This window comes from Sturnus vulgaris, unplaced genomic scaffold, assembly GCF_052056855.1.
Source record: "Sturnus vulgaris isolate bStuVul1 unplaced genomic scaffold, bStuVul1.hap1 Scaffold_157, whole genome shotgun sequence".
NCBI classification, from domain to species: domain Eukaryota; kingdom Metazoa; phylum Chordata; class Aves; order Passeriformes; family Sturnidae; genus Sturnus; species Sturnus vulgaris.
Window position 1 is genome coordinate 4,289,596 of NW_028276074.1, and position 16,895 is coordinate 4,306,490.

Consider the following 16,895-nt stretch of genomic DNA (forward strand, 5'->3'; position numbering starts at 1 on the left):
CTGTTGTCTAAATCCCTTCTGGACTTCCCTTAATGCCCCTGTGGGTGTCCATGTCCTTGATTACCTCTGGGAGAATGTGCAAACTCCCTCAACATGCTCCCAAGGGACCCTTCAGAGATATTTTTGGGATCATCATCCCTTTTGCTGGGATTCCTTCCCGGCTTTCCCTTTCTACCCTCCATGGGTGCCCTGCCATGTTTAGTCTCCGAAGATCCCACTGTAGTCACTGCTGAGATTTTCAGTGCTCTCTGGCTGCCGACTCTTCCCAGCCCCCCTGATCTGTCACTCGTCTGTCTCCTGGTCACTCTCGGGTACCCAATCCATGCCCGGTGCTGCAGCCACCCAAGGGAGCCGATCACCCAAACTGGGTGAGGCACCTTCAGCTCCACTCAATGCCCCCACCCCAAACGGGGGAAGGAATTCTGGCTGAGCCCCAAGGTGTGTGGAAAAATTCACATCAGCACAGGAGGATTCTGTGCACAAAGAAGACAGAGGAGTTCTGTAAAAGTAATTTCATTCATAAAGAAAGGGAGAGGCCGTGGGCCATTTTCCATGGGGTCTCTGCAATTGTTAGTAGACACAGCCTCCTTTTCCTCCTAATTTTTCCAGCTACATCTCCCTCTCCCTTTTCCCATTGGCCAAAGTACTTGAGAGGTACAGACTTCCCAATGCACCTACTGAATTCCTCCCCGTTAATATGCACCCCACTTTTGAATAGCTAACGATATTCATGGCTCTGTTAAGTCTTTGTTCTTCTTCTGGGAATTCATGAATTGACCAGGACCTCGGCTGAACAGCAGTCTGTGGGCAATGAATAACATTTTCTGACCCTGATGGCTTCTGCTGTGCCTTCCTTATGTCCACGTCCCTGGCCCTATGTCCAAGCGGATTCGCAGCATGTGTTTGTAAAGACACTTTGCTGTTGTTCCTTGCCTGGGGGTCCCCCGTTTTGGGGCCATCCCCCCTGGAGCAGGGTGTCCCGGCTTGGTGCAGCCCCGCCCCTCGGGCAGCACTGAGCCAATGAGAGCGCGCGGCGGTGATGACGCAGCAGTGTCCGGGCAGAGCCGCAGCTCCCAGCGTTGCCCACCTGGAGCCACCTGCGCCCGGCCCGGGCCCCAGCGCCCCCCGGCAGGGGAATTTGGGGAGGTGGGAGGGGGGGAGCGCCAAGGCCGGGCCCCCTCGTGCTGTTGTGGCGGCAGCGGCTGCAGTGGGGAGCGAGTGCGGGCGGGAGCGGCCGAGAGCCCAGCGCTGCCCTAGCCCGAGCTGCCCCAGCTCCATCGCTGCCCCTGCGCTGGGATGCTGTGGGTTTGGGGGGAAGAGGGAGCCGGCAGTGGGTGCTGGGCCTGGGGGCAGCAGGAGAAGGGAAGGAGAAGCAGGGTTGAAGAACCAAATGGTCAAACGATGCCCGAGGGAGGAGAAGATGGGATTGTGCAGGAGGTCGAAGAAGAATAGGAGGGAGAGGAATGTGAGGAAGAGCAGGGACACAGGAGGAGAAGGAGAAGTTGAAACGGGAAGCAGCACAAGATTCCAAACCTCCCTGTATCTACAGCGTCCCTACAGTCCCAGGGCATTGCCCCCCACACACCCATTCAGCAGGTGACCGGAGTGGAGGATCCACGATTTTCAGAGGGGTGAACCTTGGTGTTTCTGAGCTTTTTTGGCCTAAAAGTTGATTCTTTGTTTTTTTTTGCTGGGCCTGAATCCTTATATTTTGCAGGGAGTTTTGGCTGAGTCTTGATGTTTGGAGAGCTTTTGACCTTTGTCATGATGTATGGAGGATTTTGTGCTGAATCTTGATGTTTTGGAGGTTCTTACAGACACAAGATGCACAGTGACTTTGTGATTTGCACTTTGGCAAGGAGGAACTCCCAGTCCTAGGAGCTGTCTTCTCTTGTTCTTTCCCCAAACCAGGATTTTTCATTCCCAAGGCATTGGCAGATGGAGGACGAGGAAAAGCCCCGGAGATCCCTCTCGAGGAGGGGCTGCAAACCCAGCCCTGGGAGCTGCAAGGAGCAAAGACCCTCCCTGAGCCGGGAAGGCAGCCGGAGATCCAGGCAGAGCTCAGAGCTGGTGGAGAAGCCTCCTGGAGTGGAGAAGCCCCACGAGTGCTCAGAATGTGGGAAGGGTTTCAGGTGGAGCTCCCACCTGATCCGGCACCAGAGGATCCACACTGGAGAACGGCCCTATGAGTGTGGGCAATGCAGGAAGAGCTTCAGGAGTATTTCTCATCTGATGCAGCACCAGGTGATCCACACAGGGGAACGGCCCTACACCTGCTTGGAATGTGGGAAGAGCTTTGGATGGAGCTCTGGCCTGAGAAGACACCAGCGCATCCACACTGGGGAGAGGCCCTACGAGTGTCCCAAGTGTGGGAAGAGGTTTCAAACCAGCTCCAATCTCCTCCTACATGAGCGGATTCACACAGAGGAGAGGCCCTTCCGCTGCCCCGACTGCGGGAAGGGCTTCAAGCACAACTCCGATCTCATCCTGCACCGGCGCATCCACACTGGGGAGAGGCCCTACGAGTGTCCTGAGTGTGGGAAGAGCTTCTCACACAGCTCTCACTTGTCCCGACACCAACGGAGTCACCACTAAGGGAAGCCCTGTGAGTGCCCCGAGTGTGGGAAGAGCTTTGTGCTCTGCTCCAGCTCCATCCCCCATGGGAGGATTGGTGTTGGATGGTCGAAAAAAACCACAAAAATGAAAACAACAAACAAAAAACCCAAAAAAACAAACAACACCCCCCCAAAATAAAACAAAACCAAAAACCCACCAAAATAATGATACACACGGAAACAATATAAAAACACCGAAATAAAACAAAAAGAATTGTTGATGTCAAAATAAAGAATGGAGAAAATAATGAACTAAAATTTCTCTGTTTTTAAACTATGGAGAAAAAACTCTTGTTTCCTCTAAAACATGTAAAAATATTTTGAAGTGAATATGACTGTTCTAACTGTACATATAAAGAAAAGCATTAATATTAAACAAATATTAAAATTGCAGTAATCTTCTAGTTTTAAATAATAAGAAAACCCCTGCTGCCCACCCAAAAAAAAAAAAGGAAAAAACTGTATTCTCAAAAATAAAGTAAGCTTTTGTTCAAACCGTTATAATCCTTAAACTGTGCCTCAGCAGTTAATATAGTCCTCAATAAAAGTTATTAGAAAAACTCGTAGTCTGTATAAAGGATTTTTAGGTAGTAATCAGATTTCCATTCTCCTGGGAAGCTAGTCACTGTAACATCAAAAGAAGAAGAATCCGTTTTCTTGTGAAGAAATGTCATAGACTGAAAAAAAGTCTCCTCTTTCAAGTAAATGAGTAAAAAACTATTTTAGAGATGGTAAACTATCTGAGTTGTTTTTGTAAGTTTTTAGTACTAAAAAAAAAAGTATGGAAGAAAAAGCAGTAGCCTAAAGTTTTCTTCTAAGGGTTTTTTTCTTATAGTTTCTAGTAATAAAATTTCCCTTTATAACTTTTAAAGTAAAACCTGTTTTTTCTCTACTTCTTAATCCTCTCTCACAACAAAAAAAAACAAATTAATAAACCAAAACTACTACATTTAACCGTAGTGATTCCAGGATTTTGATTTCCTATTACCCAAGGGTGTCTTCCACAGCCAAATGGTGATGAACTCAGGCAAAGACCAAGATTTTGGAGATAGTGGGGTGGAAACTCCTCCAAAAATGTTCTTCCCTCCCTCCCTCCCTCCCTCCCAAGCACGTGGATCTTCAGCTTGCACAGACAGAGAAATTCTTTTCTTTTGGCCTTGATTTGCTTTTCATTTGTCTTGGTTTGAAAGACAGGTATGGTCTAAGGAAAGGCAGGAGCCCCTTTCCTGCGATGCAGAGTGCAACCCCCCTCCCTTTTAATTATTTTAGGTCCAATTCAGACGCCTTCAGGCAGGAGATATGGGGATAAGAATAACAGTTCTTTACTGGTATCTAACAAAGCAGAAAAACAACAACAGCTATAAAAATTGGCAACAGAAACAGTCTAGCTCCGCTCCAGTCCCTTCTGGCCGCAGGCCGTCTCCCTGTGCTGTTACCGGTGCTGTGGGGGCAGGGCAGGTCCCGCGCAGTTGAAGAAGGCTGGGTGATGGCGGCCACGGCCCAGGGGTGAGCGGGGATGGGGAAAGTTACTCCCCCCTCACGGTGTCGGTCGTGGTGCTCAGCAGAGTGTCCGGAGGTAGTAGGGTGAGGTGGGAGAGCAGCAGAGCGATGTCCAAAGGCAGGGAGCGTGGATCTCAGCGCTGGGATGGCAGGGGAAGATGCCAGAGCAGAGCCCAGGTTGTCTTCCCACTCCAGGAGCCAAGCGAGAGAGAGTCCCCCGCTCCAGACCCCCCTATCCCACCTTTCCTTTTCCGGTTCCCCCCCCCCCCCTCCCTCCAGCCACCCCCCTACGAGAGAACATTATCTGTCGTTTTAAGGTGTAGCCACAATTACTTAGCATAACAATGGGAGAAAATTCCACTGAAAGAAAAGGGCTTAATTCAACCTCCAACATAAGGATAAGAAAGGAGGGCACTCACAAACAGCAGGGGAGCCAGAGGTTGAGATCATCACCGAGTCCCTGTCATATGAAAGTCTCTGTAATCTGTAAAAAGACATTGTATGATGGGGCCGTGAGGCTTTTAAAACTTGGTTACTTTGGGTCTGGGACCTTATGGGTACAGGCGTCCAACTGGATGGTATTGAGGCAAGGAATTTGGGACTCTTGACCCAGGACTCAGGTGTGGAGCAGGTATTTGTAAGGGAGCAGGGCCTCCTTTCCCTCTGGGAGTGACTTTTAATGAGTGTGAGAGAGAGGTTTGTCCACAGAGACAGAATGCAGGAGCACCACCGTAGAATGCCTTGGAAGACCCTTGAGGAAGGGATCCAACAGCCGAGAGAAGTGGCAGTGCTGGAGGTGCTCTTTGGGAGGGACAAACAGCATGACAATGACCCTGACAAGGTCAGGTGCACAGGGCAGAGATGGAATCTGACAAACCTGGGGCCATCTCACTACACCACCTTTACTGAAACAATTAATGCTAATAACAACTGAGAGACAGTGGGTTCTGTCACCAGCAAATTTAGAAATTTTGGGAGTATGATCAATGGCCCGATGCAGGCTCCTGTCTCTGCCATGGTCAAGGGCCTCCAAGAAAAGATGAGGGAGATGAGGGAGGAGATGAGGAAAATCAGTGCAGCACCAGTGTGAGTCACAGGCCCCAAAATCAGAGCCCAGTATCCCCCAGCTAGACAGAGAAGGTACAACCCATGAGCTCACCTGTGGTTCTTTCTGTGTGACCATGGGGAAGACATGAGAAGGTGGGATGGGAAACCCACTTCTGTCCTGGCAGCACGGGTGTGTCAGCTCAGGGGGGGAAACACAAACCGAGGGAGCTCCACTAAAGTGAAGGTAGCCTCAGCCTCCCATGACTGAGGTGTTGGGTATTACAGAAGGGAGGATGATCTGTCAGATCCCCTTGAAGGAACCTCCAGCATGTATCCCCAGGAAAGAAATAATAACCATGGCTAGTGGGGCCCTGCCTCTAGCCAGAGAGAGGGACGGGAAAACTGGATCTTTTGGATGGTGTGGATCCGATGACCTGGCACATTAGAGCCACAGAAATATCGAGTGTTAGTTGATCCTGGTTCACAATGTACCCTAATGCCATTGGGACATGTGGGGACAGATCCTATGTCCATTGCTCAGGATTCCCTCTTTCCCCTCAGTGACACAATGGCCTCAGGCTTTCATGTGCCCACCAGTGTCACAATGGCCCCACAGATCTGGGAGGTCCTGCAGTTTCCCAATGGCCTCATGGTTCCATGTGTCCCCTCAGTGTCACAATGGCCCCACAGATCTGGGAGGTCCTGCAGTTTCCCAGTGGCCTCACGGTTCCATGTGTCCCTTCAGTGTCACAATGGCCCCACAGATCTGGGAGGTCCTGCAGTTTCCCAATGGCCTCATGGTTCCATGTGTCCCTTCAGTGTCACAATGGCCCCACAGTTCCATGTGTCCCTTCAGTGTCACCACGGTCCCACGGTTCCAAGAGCCCCTGCCGTGTCACAATTGCCCGATGGTTCCATGTGTCCCCTCATGTCACAATGGCCTCACAGTTCCATGTGTCTCCTGACTATCACCATGGTCCCATAGCTCCAAAAGACCCTGCCATGTCACAATGGCCCAACGGTTCCATGTGTCCCCTCATGTCACAATGGCCTCAGGTTTCCATGTGTCACAATGCCATCATGGTTCCATGTGTCCCCTCAGTGTCACAATGCCACACGCTTCCAGGAGGCTCTGCAGTGGCACAGTGGCCCCAGCGTTCCATGTCCCCTCGTGTCACAATGGCATCAGGGTTCCATCTGTCCCCTCAATGTCACAATGGCCCCAAAGTGTCATGTGTGTCCTCAGTATCACAAGGGACCCAGAGTTCCATGTATCCCCTTAGTGTAACAATGGCCCTATAATTCCAGGAGGCCCTGCAGTGTCACAGTGGCCCCAGGGTTCCATCTGTGCCCTCAATGTCACAATGGCCCCACAGTACCATGTCTCTGCTCAGTGTCACAATGTCCTCACATTGTCACAGACGAGCAGCACTGGAGTGGGAGCAGCACCACTGGAGGGGTTGCAGCTGCACTGGAACAGGAGCAGTGGCTGTGGAACAACAGGGGAGAAGCTGTGGAACACAAGTCCTGTGAGGAGCAGCTGAGGGAGCTGGGAATGTTTATCCTGGGGAAGAGGAGGCTCAGGGGAGGGTGCCGCCTGGTGGGGGTTGAGATCTTCTTGTAGGGAACAGGGACAGGACAAGAGGACACAGCATTAACTGCACCAAATGAAGGTTTATCCTGAACATTAGAAAAAAATTATTCACAGGGTGATTTGGCATTGGAATGGGCTGCCCAGGGAAGTGATGGAGTCACTTGTAAATGAGGTAAGTGAACCACCTAATTAGTGGTTTGTCTTAATTTTCTTTTGTTTTTAAGCAGAGTCAGGATTAAAAACATGAAGGAGGTGAATTTTCTCGAGTTTGGGCTTGGTTGTTTAATAAATCATATTTAAAGTACAGAGAGTTCTGCAACACGTCAAGCCACCAGCTAAAAGCCAGCAAGTGGAGGCGTATCGAGCTAGTTACAAGGTTTTTTAAAGTTAAAAAATTCTATAGAGAACTAACACCTATATTAATTTATACTTTTCACTAAATAACCAAACTGCTGTGACCCACTGTGCAGCATTAACTGTCCAATCAGAAACTACTACCTGAAACCATGCAGAAGAAGGAAGAAGAAGACAGAAAGAGAAAACACTGTCCTGGGGTAAAATGCAAAAATGTGTATTCTATCACCATCTGTTGAAATGTATGAGGGGTGGTGATCCTTATCTCTGTGGGAGATATCCTCTGCTGATGTGCCATCTGATAAAGTCAGTGGGATGATCATCATTATCTTTTCACAACCCATCCTTCCTCCAGAAGATATATTCCGTTAATGGGCCATTAAGTCCTATTGTGTGACTGATAAGATTACATCACCCCTTTGGGAGATGCCCCAACCAGGGGCAGGAGCCAAGCCTTTCCTACCTAGATAAAAAACTGGGGTTTGGGATGCGAAGGCAGCCCTTTCCACTGCATCCCAGAGGAAAGTCAGACCTTTTCTACATCATCGCTGGAAAACTGCACCTTCTACAGGAGCACTGCTTCAACAGAACCACATCTGTCATCCAGGAGGACTGCAGCCACCATTTATATGGACTGCTACTGACTGACAGGGTGTAAGCTTGGATTCTGACTCTGTTGGTGGTTTTTCTTTTGTATTATTGCATGTATTTTATTTTTTCTTTTTTTTCCTATTAAATTGTATTCCTGACTTGGAGTCTCTCATTGGTTTTACTTTCAAACCAACACACAAGCTCTTAAAACCTTCCATCTTGTCCCATACTTCTTACTATATTCTAAAAACCCCAAATTCCAAACCCTTCACCCTGTGAAATCACACACTTTCATTCCAATAACAAACCTGTGACTCCAACTCTATTATTCAAAGGCCTCAAGTCAAAAGCAGTGTTCTCCTGGGGGTCAGTATCAGAAAGTACAAAAAGTTCAAAACTCCCAGGTTTCTGGGATCCAACAGTCACCGTCCCTGGAAGTGTTTAAGGAAAGACTGGATGTGGCACTCAGTGCCATGGTCTGATGACAAGGTGGTGTTGGGTCATTGGTTGGACTGGATGATCTCAAAGGTCTTTTCCAACCTAAGTTCTGTGATTCCGTGATTCAATGGAGCATCAATGGAAAATGGGTGGATAAAGAGTGGAACAGGCCCGGCAGCTGTTCTGGGAGCAGTGCTGGAGATGCCGAAGGGAACGGCGGCGGAGCGGGAATGGAGCGGCGCCGGAGATGCCGAAGCTGAGGGACACAGAGCAGCTCTGAGCGCTGTGTCCTGCAGGAGCCAGCCCTGCACACCAGAGCCGTGCCCGTCAGGCTGACCCAGAGCAGGGGGCAGAGGCAGGAATTGCTGCTGGGCCATGGGAGGTGCGGATCGAGTGCATTTAATGGTGACTTGGGAGTTTGATTCTTGTCACTGCAGCCACATTCTGTGGTGCCAGGACCCTTCCAGTTCATCTAAAGTCATGAACTCAGGACAAAAGTGGAACAAAAGGAATCAAAGTGCCTTCTCAGCTGCAGGGAAACACATCTTGGTTTAATGATTTCTGATACAGGAGCCAAACTGGGTCAGTTATTGGTCTGTGGTTTGCTCTAATCCAGGAACAATTTGCAAGGTACTGCAATTTGGCATTAAAAACGAGCAACATACCTCATCATCTGAATATTGCATATGGAGTACAGAGCTATTTCTGCTTGTTCTTATTGTGTTTTGTCTTCTTTTTTCTCCTCTGCCAGAGTCAGGATTAAAAGCTCGAGAGATGGTATTTCGTGTTTCAACTCCGATGTTTATTCTTATCTAAATTACAGTGAGTTCTACAGCACTTCTAGCTAACAAGCTAAAAATGGTGATGTATCTCTGTCTTTACAAGGCCTTTTAAGGCCTAACTGTCCAATTAAGAATGAACATCTAAATTAGTTTTACTTTTAACCCAATAACCAATCACCCGTGACCTGCAATGAGGAATTTCCTATCCAATTAAACAAGATCCCACCTAGACCCATGAAGAAGAAGGTGAACAAGAAAGAAACCTCCATCTTGCCTTCTACATATTACTATATTCTAAAACCCTAAATTCCAAAATTTCTACCATGTGATATTACACACTTTTATTTAAACTTCACACCAGTGACCCCAGTTCTGTCATTCAGTTTTCGAAGCCTTCTCCACAGCCTCAGGTCAAAAACTGTATTTGCTTGTGGGTCAGTATCTGTCAGCACAGAAAGTCTAAAACTCTCAGTGTCCAGGGTTCCAACAGTTATGATCAAGGAAACAACTGGAAGTATTTTCTTTCCTGGTTTCACTCTTTCTTCCTCTCTCTGGATTTAAGCCTCCACCACTCCCTGCAGGTCTGCTTTCCATAATCTGCTCCTCTGGAGTTGGGATGTGACAAATGAGCAGTGGAAAGAGGGAGGATAATGGATAATGGACCATTCCAACTACAAACTCTGTTTTAGTAGCCTCCGGATTTCCAGTGTTTAGAAATTGTCATGTTTTAAACTACCTGACCAAATCCCATGTTTCTCGCTTTTGCCCTGGCAGAAATCCTTCCTTTGGCCTGATTTAGTAAATCACCCTCAGAGATTCTGACAGGACCAACATCTCTCCCCTGACTGGGCTCCTCTGTTTGTCCAATTAGCTCCCAGTGGCTGCTCTAGGAGAAGTTCCAACTTCCCCATGTTCCTTGGGATGGGCACATCCTGCTCAGGGCCAGTGCTGGCCTGGGCACAAGGCCAGGGCATTGCAGAGACCCTGTGTGGGGACAAGGGCCTTGGGGAGCTGTGGGCAAGTCCCAGGCAGGGACAGAGCTGGAATGGGAGCCTTGTTGGGAATGGGGTCCCTGGCACCCCCCATGAGTGGCAGCTGTGCAGAGCAGGACCAAGGAGCTCTAGGAGGTTTTATTGGCTGCAGGTGTGACAGGAGGAGGGTCAGTCCCAGGGCAGGGAATATTCCCACCTGGACTCCACCCTGAGGCTGAAGATGGGGCCAGCTTGGGTCATGCAGGGAAAGGGAAATAATGGGTGGTGTGGATGTGGGAAGTGCCACACCTGAGCAATTCCCCAAGCTTCAGCCTTGTCTTGAGGTGATCATCATTTCCCAGTTCTCCCCAGTGACTCCAGAGCCTGGAGATCCAAATCACCTGGCTATTTCCCAAGTTCATGACACCTCTGTCCTATCATATCCCAATTTTCCAATATTCTGGAGTCTCGTTGTCCCAAGAAGAGGAGTCAGTCCATCTCCTGTTTCCCCGTGGGGCAGGAGGAGGAACAGTGACGATTCTGCTCAGACCCACTGGGTGAGTGGCTGGGGTCAGCTCTGGGGTGTCTGGAAGGAAAAACCCTTAGAGAGGAGGGGTGCCGGGAGATGGGGGGTGTGGTGCTGGGGGCTGTTGGAGGATGGATTGTGTTGGAGTGGGGGTGTCCCCACAGGGTCCCCAGCTGCCTTTGGATCCCTGCCTGCCCCCCTCGGCCCCCCGGGTGCCCGGTCCCCTCCAGGGGCAGCTGCCCCGTGCAGGAAGCTGCAGGGATGCGGGGAGCGGGGCTGGATCCGTGCCACAGCCGGGATGGACTCTGTGCCAGGGCTGGGCTTGTGGCCGGGGCTGGGGGCTGTGCCAAGCCGGGCTTTGGCCTGGGGGCTGTCAGGGAGGGCGCATGGAGGAGTCCCGGCAGGGATAAAGGTGCTCCTGCCCTGCTGCAGCCTCAGCCAGCGCTGCCCAGTGCGAGAGGAAGATGAAGGTGGCTGTGCTCAGCGTGGCCCTGCTCTTCTCCATCCTGCTGTGCTCCCCGGCACAGGCCAAGGTGAGGCACCAGACAAACGCTGTCCCCACACCCTGCCCTTTGTCCCCTCCCATCCCACCCTTTGGGTCCCTTCAGGAATTCCGTCCCTGCTCCCTCCTCTGTGTCCTCTCCAGGGTCCTCAAACGTCTCCCACTGACCATTCCCGAAGCCTTTTCTTCCATATCCCTCGCCCTGAATTCTTTGCTTTTCTTCCTGGTCACAGCAGCGGGGTCCCCTTCAACAGTTCCCCGAGTTACCCCTCCTTCCCAAATCCTTTCTCATTCCTGTCGCTTATGTCCCCACCCATCCTCGTTCTTCTGTCCCCACCCAGCTCCTCCCTTGCATTCCCATGTCCCTACCCTGCAATTCCTTTCTCCTCCCCTGTACCTCACACCGAGCCCCTTCTCCAGACCCAGCCCAGTCCCTTGGTCCCTCCATTGACCCCAGTTCAGTGTCTTTGGGTCTCCCCCCACCTCAAACAGATCTCCTTGGAGGCCCTGAATTCCCACCCCATCACCTCCACCCTGCACCCCTGTCCCCCCACAGCCCCAAAGGGTCCAAACCACGTTAAACTTTTGTTCTTGTTTCCCAGGCGCTCCTGGAAGGAACCCAAGATGATCTGCGGGAGGTGAGTGGGGTGCTGGGATTGGAGGGCATCCCCTCTGGGAATTTGGGGGCAGTTGTTTCCCCCCATCCTTTGCTGGCACCGGGGCCATCCCAGTGCCCAGCGAGATCTCCTGGTCTCTCTGCAGATTGATGTAGACGATGTCGTGACCCCGGAGACGCCTCTGGTGGGTACCACGAGTTCTGGCAGTGTCAGACCCTCCCCTTGCATGGCTACCACACCCCAGACCATCTCAATTTGTGCCAGCACAGCCCAGTGCACCCCTACTGACACCCCAGACAACTCCCCTGCCCCACAGATCCTCCCCAGAGAACCCCTTTCCCAGGCCCCCATTGCATTCCCATCCCTGTATCCCCAGCACCCCCCTGGGTGACCCAGGACGCAGCCCCTGCCCCAGCTGTGCCTCTTGGCAGGACCCCAGGGCTTCTGGGCAGGAGCACAGCAGCTCCTGCCCCCCATTTCCCCCCGCAGGCCCCTTCCCCAAGGACCCCTGTTCTTTCCCCCACCTCCCAGTCCAGCCCAGTGTCCCCAGGGTGTCTCTAATGCTGTGTTTGTCCCCAGCCCCCAGTTGTTGAGAAGCTGGAGGCTGTTCTGCGGCAGAAGCGCCTGGCTGCCTCTCTGGGTGCCTAGGTGAGCCGTGCCTGCAGGGAGAGGGGTGGGGACAGGGCCCCTCTCATTTCCCAGTGGGCACCAGAGGTCACCTTCTGGGTTTTGATTTTTAGGATTGCAAGCTGTGGGGACACCGGTGTCCCGATCCCCTCTGGTGGCATGAGGAGATGATCATCCCTGGAGGAACCCCTTGAACCTTTTGAGCCCCGGGCCATTTCCCCTGAATAATCAATAAACCCTTTGAGCAAAGCTTTGCTCTGTGTCCGTGTGTCTGTGTCCGTGTGTATTTTACAAACAAAAAACGCCCAAATCTCCAAGAGCTTTCCCCCAGAAGTGTTGTCTTGTCCCTGTGTCCATCTGCACATCCTGTCACTCTGTCACTGTCACCTCCCCACATCTCTGACCCTGCTGGCACCTCCCAGATTGGCACTGAACTCCTCCCTCCCACTCCCCACCACCAGGAATGACCATGGGAGGGAGCTCAGACCAGGAGCACCCAGGCCAGGCATGGATAAGGAGCACCTGGCAGAGGCAGGGAGAATCCCCCATTCCAGGGGTTTGTGGGGTACAAGGGGGGCACCTGTGTCCCCTCCCAGCCCTAGGGCTACAAACCAGGGAGGAGATGCCTCTGCTGCCTCAGCTCAATCACTTCCCTCTGGCCAAGTCTCCAGCTGCAGCACAACCTCTAGAGGAGACTTTCCACAAGGGAGACAAAAGAAAGGAATTGTTTCTTCCCTCTTCCTCATCCCTCCCCCTCCTGCTAGTTTTCTTGTCATCTCTTACCAAAACCAACAGAAAAGCGTCTGCAATGAGGTGTTTCTGAGGGTGATTTACTAAATCAGGCCAAAGGAAGGATTTCTGCCAGGGCAAAAGCGAGAAACATGGGATTTGGTCAGGTAGTTTAAAACATGACAATTTCTAAACACTGGAAATCCGGAGGCTACTAAAACAGAGTTTGTAGTTGGAATGGTCCATTATCCATTATCCTCCCTCTTTCCACTGCTCATTTGTCACATCCCAACTCCAGAGGAGCAGATTATGGAAAGCAGACCTGCAGGGAGTGGTGGAGGCTTAAATCCAGAGAGAGGAAGAAAGAGTGAAACCAGGAAAGAAAGGAATTCCTGTTGTTCCCTTGATCATAACTGTTGGAACCCTGGACCCTGAGAGTTTTAGACTTTCTGTGCTGACAGATACTGACCCACAAGAAAATACAGTTTTTGACCTGAGGCTGTGGAGAAGGCTTCGAAAACTGAATGATAGAACTGGGATCACTGGTGTGAAGTTTAAATAAAATTGTGTAATATCACATGGTAGAAATTTTGGAATTTAGGGTTTTAGAATATAGTAATATGTAGAAGGCAAGATGGAGGTTTCTTTCTTGTTCACCTTCTTCTTCATGGGTCTAGGTGGGATCTTGTTTAATTGGATAGGAAATTCCTCATTGCAGGTCACGGGTGATTGGTTATTGGGTTAAAAGTAAAAATAATTTAGATGTTCATTCTTAATTGGACAGTTAGGCCTTAAAAGACCTTGTAAAGACAGAGATACATCACCATTTTTAGCTTGTTAGCTAGAAGTGCTGTAGAACTCACTGTAATTTAGATAAGAATAAACATCAGAGTCAAAACACGAAATACTGTCTCTCGAGCTTTTAATCCTGACTCTGGCAGAGGAGAAAAAAGAAGACAAAACACAATAAGAACAAGCAGAAATAGCTCTGTACTCCATATGCAATATTCAGATGATGAGGTATGTTGCTCGTTTTTAATGCCAAATTGCAGTACCTTGCAAATTGTTCCTGGATTAGAGCAAACCCCAGACCAATAACTGACCCAGTTTGGCTCCTCTATCAGAAATCATTAAACCAAGATGTGTTTCCCTGCAGCTGAGAAGGCACTTTGATTCCTTTTGTTCCACTTTTGTCCTGAGTTCATGACTTCAGATGAACTGGAAGGGTCCTGGCACCACAGAATGTGGCTGCAGTGACAAGAATGAAACTCCCAAGTCACCATTAAATGCACTCAATTCGCACCTCCCATGGCCCAGCAGCAATTCCTGCTTCTGCCCCCTGCTCTGGGTCAGCCTTGATACCGAAATAATGAGAAAAAGGACTAATGTAGATATAGTAGTAGTCATGCTAAGGCTTAGAAAACTGCAGTTCTCGGACAGGCCCTGGGAACCAGCCCTGGGAATGAGCTGGGGACTGTGGAAACAATAATTAAAGATAATTAAAGAATTTAGTGGAGCATATAAGAACATCTAGAAACTTTCAGGATAAGGCTAAAGTATAATAATAAATAAAGGGTTCTGGTGATGGGAAAACATGCAAGGGGGAATTAAAGGGGGGTAGCCTATAGTTTTGAATAGACAAGCATGCAAAATTTATAACTTTTAGGAATGATATCTACAAGATTTATGTATCTGTATTGTCTTGAAGAATGTGTACCTCTGCACGTGGACTACTTTGTAAAAAGGTATAAAAACCTGACGAAAAAGGGAACTGTGGGACCCTGACTTTGGACGCTAGTCCGCAGGTTCCCCGAGCCCTGAATAAAGCACCGCATAAACTGACACTCTGTTAGTTTGTGTTCTGTTTGGGGCATCGGGCAACAGCCTGACGGGCACGGCTCTGGTGTGCAGGGCTGGCTCCTGCAGGACACAGCGCTCAGAGCTGCTCTGTGTCCTGCAGCTTCGGCATCTCCGGCGCCGCTCCATTCCCGCTCCGCCGCCGTTCCCTTCGGCATCTCCAGCACTGCTCCCAGAACAGCTGCCGGGCCTGTTCCACTCTTTATCCACCCATTTTCCATTGATGCTCCATTGAATCACGGAATCACAGAACTTAGGTTGGAAAAGACCTTTGAGATCATCCAGTCCAACCAATGACCCAACACCACCTTGTCATCAGACCATGGCACTGAGTGCCACATCCAGTCTTTCCTTAAACACTTCCAGGGATGGTGACTGTTGGATCCCAGAAACCTGGGAGTTTTGAACTTTTTGTACTTTCTGATACTGACCCCCAGGAGAACACTGCTTTTGACTTGAGGCCTTGGAGAAGGCTTCCAAATTTGAATAATAGAGTTGGAGTCACAGGTTTGTTATTTGAATGAAAGTGTGTGATTTCACAGGGTGAAGGGTTTGGAATTTGGGGTTTTTAGAATATAGTAAGAAGTATGGGACAAGATGGAAGGTTTTAAGAGCTTGTGTTGGTTTGAAAGTAAAACCAATGTGGGACTCCAAGTCAGGAATACAATTTAATAGGAAAAAAAAGAAAAAATAAAATACATGCAATAATACAAAAGAAAAACCACCAACAGAGTCAGAATCCAAGCTTACACCCTGTCAGTCAGTAGCAGTCCATATAAATGGTGGCTGCAGTCCTCCTGGATGACAGATGTGGTTCTGTTGAAGCAGTGCTCCTGTAGAAGGTGCAGTTTTCCAGCGATGATGTAGAAAAGGTCTGACTTTCCTCTGGGATGCAGTGGAAAGGGCTGCCTTCACGTCCCAAACCCCAGTTTTTTATCTAGGTAGGAAAGGCTTGGCTCCTGCCCCTGGCTGGGGCATCTCCCAAAGGGGTGATGTAATCTTATCAGTCACACAATAGGACTTAATGGCCCATTAACGGAATATATCTTCTGGAGGAAGGATGGGTTGTGAAAAGATAATGATGATCATCCCCCTGACTTTATCAGATGGCACATCAGCAGAGGATATCTCCCACAGAGATAAGGATCACCACCCCTCATACATTTCAACAGATGGTGATAGAATACACATTTTTGCATTTTACCCCAGGACAGTGTTTTCTCTTTCTGTCTTCTTCCTTCTTCTGCATGGTTTCAGGTAGTAGTTTCTGATTGGACAGTTAATGCTGCCCAGTGGGTCACAGCATTTTGGTTATTTAGTGAAAAGTATAAATTAATATAGGTGTTAGTTCTTTATAGAATTTTTTAACTTTAAAAAACCTTGTAACTAGCTCGATACGCCTCCACTTGCTGGCTTTTAGCTGGTGGCTTGACGTGTTGCAGAACTCTCTGTACTTTAAATATGATTTATTAAACAACCAAGCCCAAACTCGAGAAAATTCACCTCCTTCATGTTTTTAATCCTGACTCTGCTTAAAAACAAAAGAAAATTAAGACAAACCACTAATTAGGTGGTTCACTTACCTCATTTACAAGTGACTCCATCACTTCCCTGGGCAGCCCCTTCCAATGCCAAATCACCCTGTGAATAAATTGTTTCTAATGTTCAGGCTAAACCTTCCTTTGGTGCAGTTAAGGCTGTGTCCTCTTGTCCTGTCCCTGTTCCCTACAAGAAGATCTCAACCCCCACCAGGCGGCACCCTCCCCTGAGCCTCCTCTTCCCCAGGATAAACATTCCCAGTTCCCTCAGCTGCTCCTCACAGGACTTGTGTTCCACAGCTTCTCCCCTGTTGTTCCACAGCCACTGCTCCTGTTCCAGTGCAGCTGCAACCCCTCCAGTGGTGCTGCTCCCACTCCAGTGCTGCTCGTCTGTGACAATGTGAGGACATTGTGACACTGAGCAGAGACATGGTACTGTGGGGCCATTGTGACATTGAGGGCACAGATGGAACCCTGGGGCCATTGTGACACTGCAGGGCCTCCTGGAATTATAGGGCCATTGTTACACTAAGGGGACACATGGAACTCTGGGTCCCTTGTGATACTGAGGACACACATGACACTTTGGTGCCATTGTGACATTGAG